Source organism: Rhincodon typus, chromosome 31 (genome assembly GCF_021869965.1).
Source record: "Rhincodon typus isolate 14 chromosome 31, sRhiTyp1.1, whole genome shotgun sequence".
Lineage (NCBI taxonomy): Eukaryota > Metazoa > Chordata > Chondrichthyes > Orectolobiformes > Rhincodontidae > Rhincodon > Rhincodon typus.
In genome coordinates this window covers 4,638,211-4,648,252 of record NC_063362.1, presented here as the reverse complement: position 1 = coordinate 4,648,252, position 10,042 = coordinate 4,638,211, and positions in this window count along the sequence as shown.

Sequence of the window (10,042 nt, the reverse complement as noted above, 5' to 3'; positions counted from 1 at the left end):
CAGATTAGTCGCCTTCTGTCTGGAGAAATTCCTTCTCATCTCAGTTCTAAATGGTCATACCTTCACTCTGAGGCTGTGCCCTTGGGTCCTAGATTCTCCTACGAGTGGAAACATCTTCTCCATATCCATTCCATCCAGACGTCTCGGTACTCTGTTTCAATCAGATTGCCTCTCATCCTTCTAATCTGGGAGTACAGACCCAGACCCTCAACCCCAAGCCCTTCAACCTTGGGATTATTCTTGTAAACTTCCTCTGGACTTCCTCCAGTGCCAGCATATCCTTGCTTAGATATGGGACCCAAAACAATAATATGCTCACAATATTCCAAATGTGGTCTGACCAAGGCTTATACAGCCTCAGCAGTACATCTCTGGTCTTGTTTTCTAACCAACTGGGAATGAATGCTACCATTGCATTTGCCTTCCTAACTGCCAATTGAAACCCCATGTTGACCTTGAGAGAATCCTGAAGTAGGATTCCCAAGTCCCTTTGTGCTTCAGATTTCTAAAGCCTCTCGCCATTTAGAAAATAGTCTACGCCTTGATTATCCCTTACAAGGTAAATAACCTCACACTTTCCCACGTTATATTCCATCTGCCACTTCTTGACCCATTCTCTTAGCTTGTCCATGTTCTTCTGATGCCTCCCTGCTTCCTCAACACTACCTGTCCCTCCCCCTATCTTTGTGTCATATGCAAACTTAACAACAATGTTCTCAGTTTCTTTGTCCAGATCGTCAATGGATAATGTGAATGGTGTGGTCCAGTACACATCCCTTTGGAACTGCAGTAGTCGCTGGTTGCAATTGTGAAAAAGACCCCTTTATGCCTACTTTCTTCCAGTCAGCCAATCCTCTATCCTTCCCAGTACCTTGCCCCTAACACTGTGGACTCTAATTCAGCAGCTTCCTGTGTATTACTTTGTCAGAGGCCCTCTGGAAATCCAAATAGATCTGGTCCACTGGCTTTCCTTAGTCTAATTTGCTCATTACCTTGTCAAAGAATTCTAACAGATTTGTCAGATATGGCTTCCCCCTGACAAAGCTATGCTGACTCAGTCCTATTTTAGCATGCACTTCTAAACACTCCTTAATCTCATCCTTAATAATGAATTATAAAAATCTTACCAATGACCAAGGTCTGGCTAGCCAGCATATAGTTTCCTGACTCCCGCCCTTCTTAAATAGGGGTGTTCCCTTAGCTATTTTCCAGTTCTCTGGGACCCTCCCTGACTCTCTTGTTACCTGAAAGATTGCCACCAATGCCTCTACAGCCTCCTCAGGTATTGCCTTCGGAACCCTGATACATAGTCCATGTGGTCCAGGTGATTTATCCAAGTTCAGTCCTTTCAGCTTCCCAGTACCTTCTCCTGAGTGATAGCCAGTACATTCATCTCTATCCCCAACTCTCTTGAAGTTCTGGAGTGCTGTTGGTATCTTCCACTGTGAAACTAATCCAAAGTACCCATTCAGTTCCACTGCCATTTCTTTATTCCCCATCTCTACTTCTCCAGCCTCATTTTCCAGCAGTCCAATGCCCAGTTTTGCCTTTGTCTTACCTTTTTAGATTCTTGCAATCTTCATTTATATTACTAGCGAGCTTACTCCAATTTTCATTTTCTTCTTCCTATTGCTTTTTAAATTGTCCTCTGCTAGTTTTTAAAGGCTTCCGAATCCTTTGGTATCCCAATAAACTTCACCGCATTGTATGTTTTTGCTTTTGCTTTTATGCTGCTCCTGACTTCCCTTGTCAGCCATGGTTGCCTCATCCTCCCTTTAGTATGCTTCTTCTTCCTTGGGATGAATATCTGCTAACGCCTCCCAAATAATCCCTAGAAACCCCTGCCATTGCTGCTCCACAGTCTTCCCTGCTGGGCTTCCTTTCCGATCAATTCTGGCCAGCTCCTCCATCATGTCTTTGTAGTTACTTTTACTCAATTGTAATACTGTTACATCTGACTCCAGCTTCTCCCTCAAACTGCAGGGTGAATTCTATCATGTTATATTCACTGACCCATAGGGATTCCTTCACCTTAAGCTCCCTAATCCAATTTGCCTCATTACATACACCAAATCCAGAATTGACTGTTACCTTCAGATGTGCTGCCAACCTGATTTTCCCAGTCCACCTGCATATTGAAGTCCCCTATGATTATTGTACTGGTGCCTTTCTTACATGCCTGTTCTATCTCCTGATTTATTTTCTTCCCCACATACTGACTACTGCTAGGGGGCTTGAACACATCTCCCATCGGAGACTTCTTTACTTTGCAGTTCCTTAACTCTGCCCACACAGATTCTACGCCTTCCAACTTTATATCACTCCTTGCTATTGATTTAATTTTGTTTCTTACTAACAAGGCAACATCGTCTCCTCCGCCCATCCGCCTGTCCTTCTGATAGGATGCGAATCCTTGGATATTTAGTTCCTAGCCCTGATCCCCTTGCAGCCACTTCTGTGACACCCACATCATACGTGCCGATTTCAATCTTCACTACAAGCTCAATTACCTTGTTTCATATACTGCATGCATTTAAGTACAACGCCCTCAGTCCTGCATTGACTGACCCCTTCTCATAGTTGTCCCCTCATCTGCTGTGCCTGAAGTTAAATTCTTCACCTTTTCCAAACTCTCTGTCCTCTTACTTTTTCTGAAAAATGTAATAACCCCGGCCCGCCTTAATATTTTCCATAATTTTCCATGCAACTGAACCCACCCCCCACCTGATTTTTTTCTAACAATTTCTGTCTTCATTCCTTCGGTATTAAAAGTATTTGTAACCAGATTACAAGCTTGTTAAAGTTCAATGATCACATTACTTCAAAAAAAAATGTGTAAAATTGAAGCAGTAACATCATTCAGATTTTGACACAACAACCTTTAACAGTTCATGCTGTACAATTAAGAATAACCAATGTTCACATCACCAGGATTTAAACCAGTTTAGCTCTGCATTTACCTTTTACTTTTCAACATATTATTTCTCTTGTGTGCAAGGTGATGGCTCATTGCAATCACTAATGAATCAAATCTGCTGTTACAAAGTTGTTGAGAATTTAAGAAAACGAACAGATATAGATAGAACACTGCAAAAGCACCCAAGTGGAGCATTTTCCTGAAATAGATCTAATATTTCATTAAAATTGCCCTTTGAATAATTGTGCATTTGTGTTTGAGTAAGCAAATATTTCCCGTTACTTGCTGATAAAAGGTTAGTCAGTTCCTGTTTGCCCCTAAGAGCCTATGGTTTGCTTACGATTGTAATTTTTCAGTATTTGCTTCATAAATTCTACATGCTTTCAACTTTACTGTACCCAAGTGATGTTGACTGCAATACCTGCAATGAAAGAGATTTAAATTGGGTAAAATTAAATCCAAACTGCTATACAAAAATAAATCTGATACAATTGCCCGGTCTTTTGACTAAATTAAGGTGAGGTTGTGTTGGGAAACAGTCTGAACCACACTGTGAAGTTCCAACAAGGAAGCAAAATTGGACAGTAAAATATTAATATGCGACATTAAATGTATTACCGCAAATACATATAGACTGACCATGTTGTGTTAGCAAGTGAAACGTAAAAAGTTGAAATCTGCTACTTCTTTGTCGTGAAAATGTATTTACATTTGATAAACTACGGGATTTTACTGAAGTTCCTTGTATTATACACTGAGAAGTGAAGATTCAGTGTGATGTTGATAGAATTTATTAAATTACATGATTTTTAACCATATAACTATAATTCTGCTGGTACCGTTGATTTAATGTTATGGTAGAGATTAATTTGAATATTCCAGAAATGTCCAAAGCTGGGAAAATAAATAAGCACAGCAATAAGATTCCTCTATTTGGTGAATATTAATTAGGTAACACACTGAGGTAGAACACTTCATTGTCCATTGCATCTATGCTCAGAGTCTTAGCTGGGAGGACAATCTTGATATTCTGTAGCAGCTGTCAAGATTGTTATGAAATGCTTGTTTGAAGAGTTCGTGCAGGCACAGTGAATAGCCTCCTCCTGCACCTAACAATTCAATGATGTGTTCGAATGGTCTTGACTCAATTGCCATTGAGCTTAAACTTGTGACCCAACTCTCTATTGCCAGCTGCTAAGGAAAATGAAAACATGATGATGCGTCTTTTCATAGCTTGGCCTGGCACTTTGCATGGTTCACTAGAAATGCGATTAACCAGCACAAAATGTCAAAAGATGTATGCACCGAACTAAATCACTCCTGCCTAGTCAGACAAACTTGGAAGTGTCACACATGAAAATTCAGTGTCATATTTGGATCTGTTTCAAAAATAATTAATAAAACCACAATAAATCACAATTGATCAATGAGGAATAGGTGTGTGTTTATGTTTTAAAGGGCAAACTTTTTATTTTGCCATCTTTAGTTTTCCCACTGATCTTCCCTCTTTTCAATGGAGGAGCTTGAACTGTGCAGACTGCAGCCAGTATATAAAGACCCCTTCATGGTAGCAATTTACCTGTTACTAATCTCAGGAAATATTTATTTACAATAATTTTGTGGTTTTAAAGGACAAGCTGAGTTAAACATTGTAGGAGAATAAAACTTTGATTCACTTGTAAAGCAATACAATGTAAATTTAATGTAAGAAATCCCTGGCGAAATCTGCTAATATGTTAAGAAACGTTTTGTGAATAATATGTATTTCACATTAAATGTAGCCATAATGCAATAATAAAAATTATCTTTGCTTCTGATGAAATTTGATTTTAAAAGTAACCACTTCATTATAAGACCATGTCTTACCAGCATTTATACTCCAGGATGCTGAGAAATATGTATATATTCTTTAATTTGCCAGGTTATTATTCCAGTTGCATTTCCTACTTTGCAGTTCTAACAAATTCTGCAGCCTAAATCAATAGTGTGCTTTAATTTCAGTTGTGTGTGAATACCTTGGACTTAAGGTTCAAAAGCCTGACGTGCCTAATGCCTCAACGTAGTTTAGTTATGTCAAAGCATTTTGTTCAAAGCTGTTTGTTGGAAAAATAAATTAGAACTCATTTTGTCTCAAGGCAACTTAGGGATGGCATAAACCTTTCCAGACATTCAGACTGGATGAGACATTACAAAAGTAGAAAATTAAGAACAACATGATTGTTCAGGGAAGTTCTAAACCATTAATGTAGCTGATTCATGATGCATTCCATGAATCATCTTCCTTTCACCCCCACTACTTCTCACTGGTGATTCTGCACACGCTTCAAAGGTTGTTGGCATGTGTAAAGGGTTGATTTTGTTTTGGAAAAGAACTTTGTTTCACAATATGTGGAGGAACCAGGCAGCTGCTGTTGATAGTGTTAAATAGTCATTACTTGCAGGACAACAGTTTTCAAACTAGGATTCAACTCTAAACTCATCGTGAGCTGATACTAGAGATCTTCAAGAAAGATTTTTTTTTGAAGTACTCGTCGTCATTTCTGCTGCTGTGAGATACTAAGAGTGTCTGTCCTTGCAAATCATCTCCCTGTCTTTTGGAAGTAAGGATAGGAGCTCCTGGGAGTGTGTCAATTATGCAAGGTGGTGAAAACCTCTAGCCTAGGAACCCTGTGATTTGGGAAGCAGATGGGAAAGTAAATATGAAGTTGAGGATCACCCACTATCATATTGAATAAAGGATTATGTTTGATGACCATATGTGTACTCCTCCAATTTCTTTTGTTCCAACTTTTTAATTGAAATGGTAATCTACTGAAGAAGGCCCACATTAAGAATGAAATTCCACACTGCTTCGTAAAGGTACGTCTGGTATTTATTAGTCAATGGAATTGTACAATCACTGTTTTCTTAATAGAAATAATTTGTTTAATGGATTTTTTAAAGCAATTCATAATGGATGCATTGCTCATGAGACAAGCTTTTATTGCCAAGCTCTGCCTTCCAGGAGGGACATTCTTTTGACACTTGATCGTGGTTTGATACAACTGAGTGAGTAGTTAGGCCACTTCAGCAAGCATTTAGCAGTCAACCATGTGCGTGTCGCATACTAGGCAACATCTGAGAGACATTTGTGAACCATTCTGATTTTTACAACAATCTTGACAGATTTAGCTTTAGACTTTGCAATGCCAGCTTTTTTTCTATTTAATTTCCAGAGTTTTAAAAGACTAAATTCAAATTTTGAAACTACCATCAAAGAACAGAACACTGTGGGTGCTTTTTGTTTTAACTATCATTTTCTGGTTTTAACTCAAACGGTTAATTTTGAGCAATACGTTCCCAGGATTTGCTTGCCCTGCAAACCTAATCACTACAGTGCCTTACCCAGAGAACAGATTGAACAGGGTCAGTGTGATGTTTAAAAAAAAATTATGTCCCAATTTTAAGGCAAGGATGCAATACCAGGTTTTTCATTGACAGAAGTTTCGAGTTTTTATTAATGGCTGTAGCTCGAAGGCACAATTATTTTGCAACTGGGAAATGACTATTTTGGAACTAAGTTATTCTGTAATGGAAAAATAAATTGAATTATTTGGCAAATGGCATTTTGCTACCTCTGCGCATTTAACGAGTTTTCATTTATGGTTTTAATGAAATGGTGAATGCAAGAGGTTCCCAGTAGTGTTGTGGATGAATGTGCTGATGTATATTATGTAGTGAGAGGACTTTGGTTTAAATCTCTTTCACAGTTCTGCAGTCGGTTCTTGATACCATCCAATTGTACACCAGCTGAAGCTGATTTTTCTTAAGTTAAGGCAGAATTGTTCATTTGCTGTCTTAACAGTTAATTTGCATCACATTATCAGTGAGACCTGGAAAGTCATGTGGGGATGAATTAGAAACATAAAAAATAAGTGCAGGAGTGGGTCCTTCGGCCCTTTGAGCCTGCACCACCATTCAATATGATCATTCCTGATCATGCAATCTCAGTATCACATTCCACCCTCTCCCCTTTAGCCGCAAGGGCCATGTCCAGCTCCCTTTTGAATATATCTAATGAACTGGCCCCAACAGCTTCCTGTAGGAGAGAATTCCTCAGGATCACAACTTTCTGAGTGAAGAAATTCTTCCTCATCTCAGTCCTGAATGGCTTATCCTTTATTCTTAGACTGTGACCCCTAGTTCTGGACTTCCCCAACATCGGAAACATTATTCCTGCATCTAGCCTGCCCAGTCCCATCAGGCTTTTATATGTTTCTATGAGATCCCCCCCATTCTTCTAAATTTCAGTGAATACAAGCCCAGTCGATCCAGTTTTTCCTTGTGTCAGTCCTGCCATCCCGGGAATCAGTCTGGTGAACCTTCACTGGACTCCCTCAATAGCAAGAATATCCTTCCTCAGACTAGGAGACCAGAACTGCACACAGTGCTCAAGGTGCGGCCTCTCCAATCCCCTATATAACTGCAGCAAGACATCCTTACTCCGATTCTCAAATCGTCTCGCTATGAAGGCCGGCGCACCATCAGCTTTCCTCACTGCCTGCTGCACCTGCATGCCAACCTTCAGTGACTGTTACATCATGACACCCAGGTCTCGTTGCACCTCACCTTTTCCTAAACTGCCACCATTCAGATAATAATTTGCCTTCCTGTTTTTGTGACCAAAGTGAATAACCTCACATTCACCAACATTACATTGCATTCACCCAGTATTTGCCCACTCATCCAGCCTATCCAAGTCACTCTGCAGCCTCTTAGCATCCTCCTCACAGCACACACTGCCACCCAGCTTAGTGTCATCTGCACATTTGAAGATATTGCATTCAATTCTTTCATTCAAATCGTTAATGTATATTGTGAACAGCTGGGGTCCTAGCACTGAACTCTGTGGTACCCTAATCATTACTGCCTGCCACTCGAAAAAGGACCTGTTTATTCCAACTCTGTTCCTGTCTGCCAACCAGTTCTCTATCCATGTCAATACATTACTTTCGATACCATGACTTTACAAGAGAAAATAAGGGTAATTGCAAAATAAGTCTGCTTTAGGGTCAGGATGTTAGACTAGCCAAAGAGGTTTTCTTAATGTGCACCTTAGTTGCACAGTTAACAATAAGAACCTGTCATTTTTAAACATTCACAATTAAATATCACAGTCATTTGGTAGTACAGAACTTGCTGGAAAAGAAACATGAATTTTCAGCAAAATGCCTTTCTTTCAGCAATTTTAAGTAGTCACCCATGCAAACTGTTGTGAGATTGTCAAAAGTTACTTAGGAAAGTCTTGTTCCATTTATTTCCATAGATATAAGATCAAAATATACAGTTTTGGTTTGTATGTTACTGATAACGATGTGGGTGTCACTATCAAAACAATGTTGAGTAAAATTGATAGAATTGAAGGCTGACAAATCACCAGTACCTGATAATCTACATTCCAGAGTAGAATCATAGAGTTATAGAGATGTACAGCACGAAAACAGACCCTTTGGTCCAACTCGTCCACGCCGACTAGATATCCTAAAGTAATCTAGTCCCATTTGCCAGCATTTGGCCCATATCCCTCTAAACTCTTTTTATTCATTTACCCATCCAGATGCCTTTTAAATGTTGTCATTTTACCAGTCTCCACCACTTCCTGTGGCAGCTCATTCCATACGTGCACCACCCTCTGTGTGAAAAAGTTGCCCCCTAGGTCCCTTTTGAATCTTTCCCCCTCACCTTAAACCTATGCTGTCTAAATTTGGATTTCCCCACCCTGGGGAAAAGATCTTGTCTATTTACTGTATCCATGCCCCTCATGATTTTATAAACCTCTATAAGGTCACCCCTCAGCCTCTGATGCTCAAGGGAAGATAGCCCCAGCCTATTCACCCTCTCCCTATAGTTCAAACCCTCCAAATATGACAACATCCTTGAAAATCTTTTCTGAACCCTTTCAAGTTTCACAATGTCCTTCATATTAGCAGGGAGACCAGAATACTTAAAGTAGTAGCCCTAGAAATAGCGGATGCATTGGTGGTCGTCTTCTGAACTTCTGTAGACTGGGGAACAGTTTCTACGTTTTGGAGGGTAGATAATGTAACCTCACTATTTAAAAATGGACGTAGAGACAACACACAGAATTATAGATCAGTGAGTTTGACATAGTGTCCAGGGATATGCTGGCTAGGTGGGTAAACATTTCAAGATTGAGATGAAGAGTAAGTTCTTCACCCAGAGAGTGATGAACATGTGGAATATCACAAAAAGTTGAGGCAGAGATCAACCAGTAGATTCATGATTCCAATGACTGATACTCGGTTTATTTAATAAACTGCATTTAAATTTCACAGATGCTGTGACCTATGAGCTAATTTTCTCAGATCATTAGTGTAGATTCAGGATTGTTGTCCAGCAATATAACCATTATGCTACCAGATTTTTAATGATTTGTGTGATATTTCCTTGTTTGTTTCTGTATGGTCAGATAATTGTACATCTACTGTGCAGAATTAGGTACACCCCTAGCACATAAAATACACCACAGAGTTTCACAGATCTGTAGTTGTACTTTTGCCACCAATTTATTGACAGCCACAGAGAATATTCCATGTGTTGTTATCTTAATACACAATTTCTAGAAGGAAAGGCTTTTCAAATATGGTATATTTACTAACTTCAGGATGTATCAAAGTATTTCATAAACAGTTATTTTATGAAGCAAAGTCATGCATAGGAAAATGAAGCAGCTAATTGATGAACAGCAAGTACTTGCAAACTTTAATAGAGCTAATGAACAGCTAGATTTGTTTTTGTGATATTGGATGACCATGAGACTTAGGAACTGAAGTAGGACATTGAACCTTTTTGATCCTACTCCTCTGTTCAATAAGACAATAGCTGAACTGACTGTGCTCTCAACTCCACTTGCCAGACTACCCATCCCCTACCATAACCCTTAACCCCTTGTCCATCAAAAATCTATCTAGCACGATCTTGAATAAATTCAAAGAGGAATAAATAAACAACTGTCAGCCAGGATCTCAGAAGAGCCTTCACTGATGATTAATCTGGCATGTGCTCTGTTGCCCAAGACAGAAGTTATTAGAATGAACTAGCTTTTTGAATTTTTGCTTTTTAGCT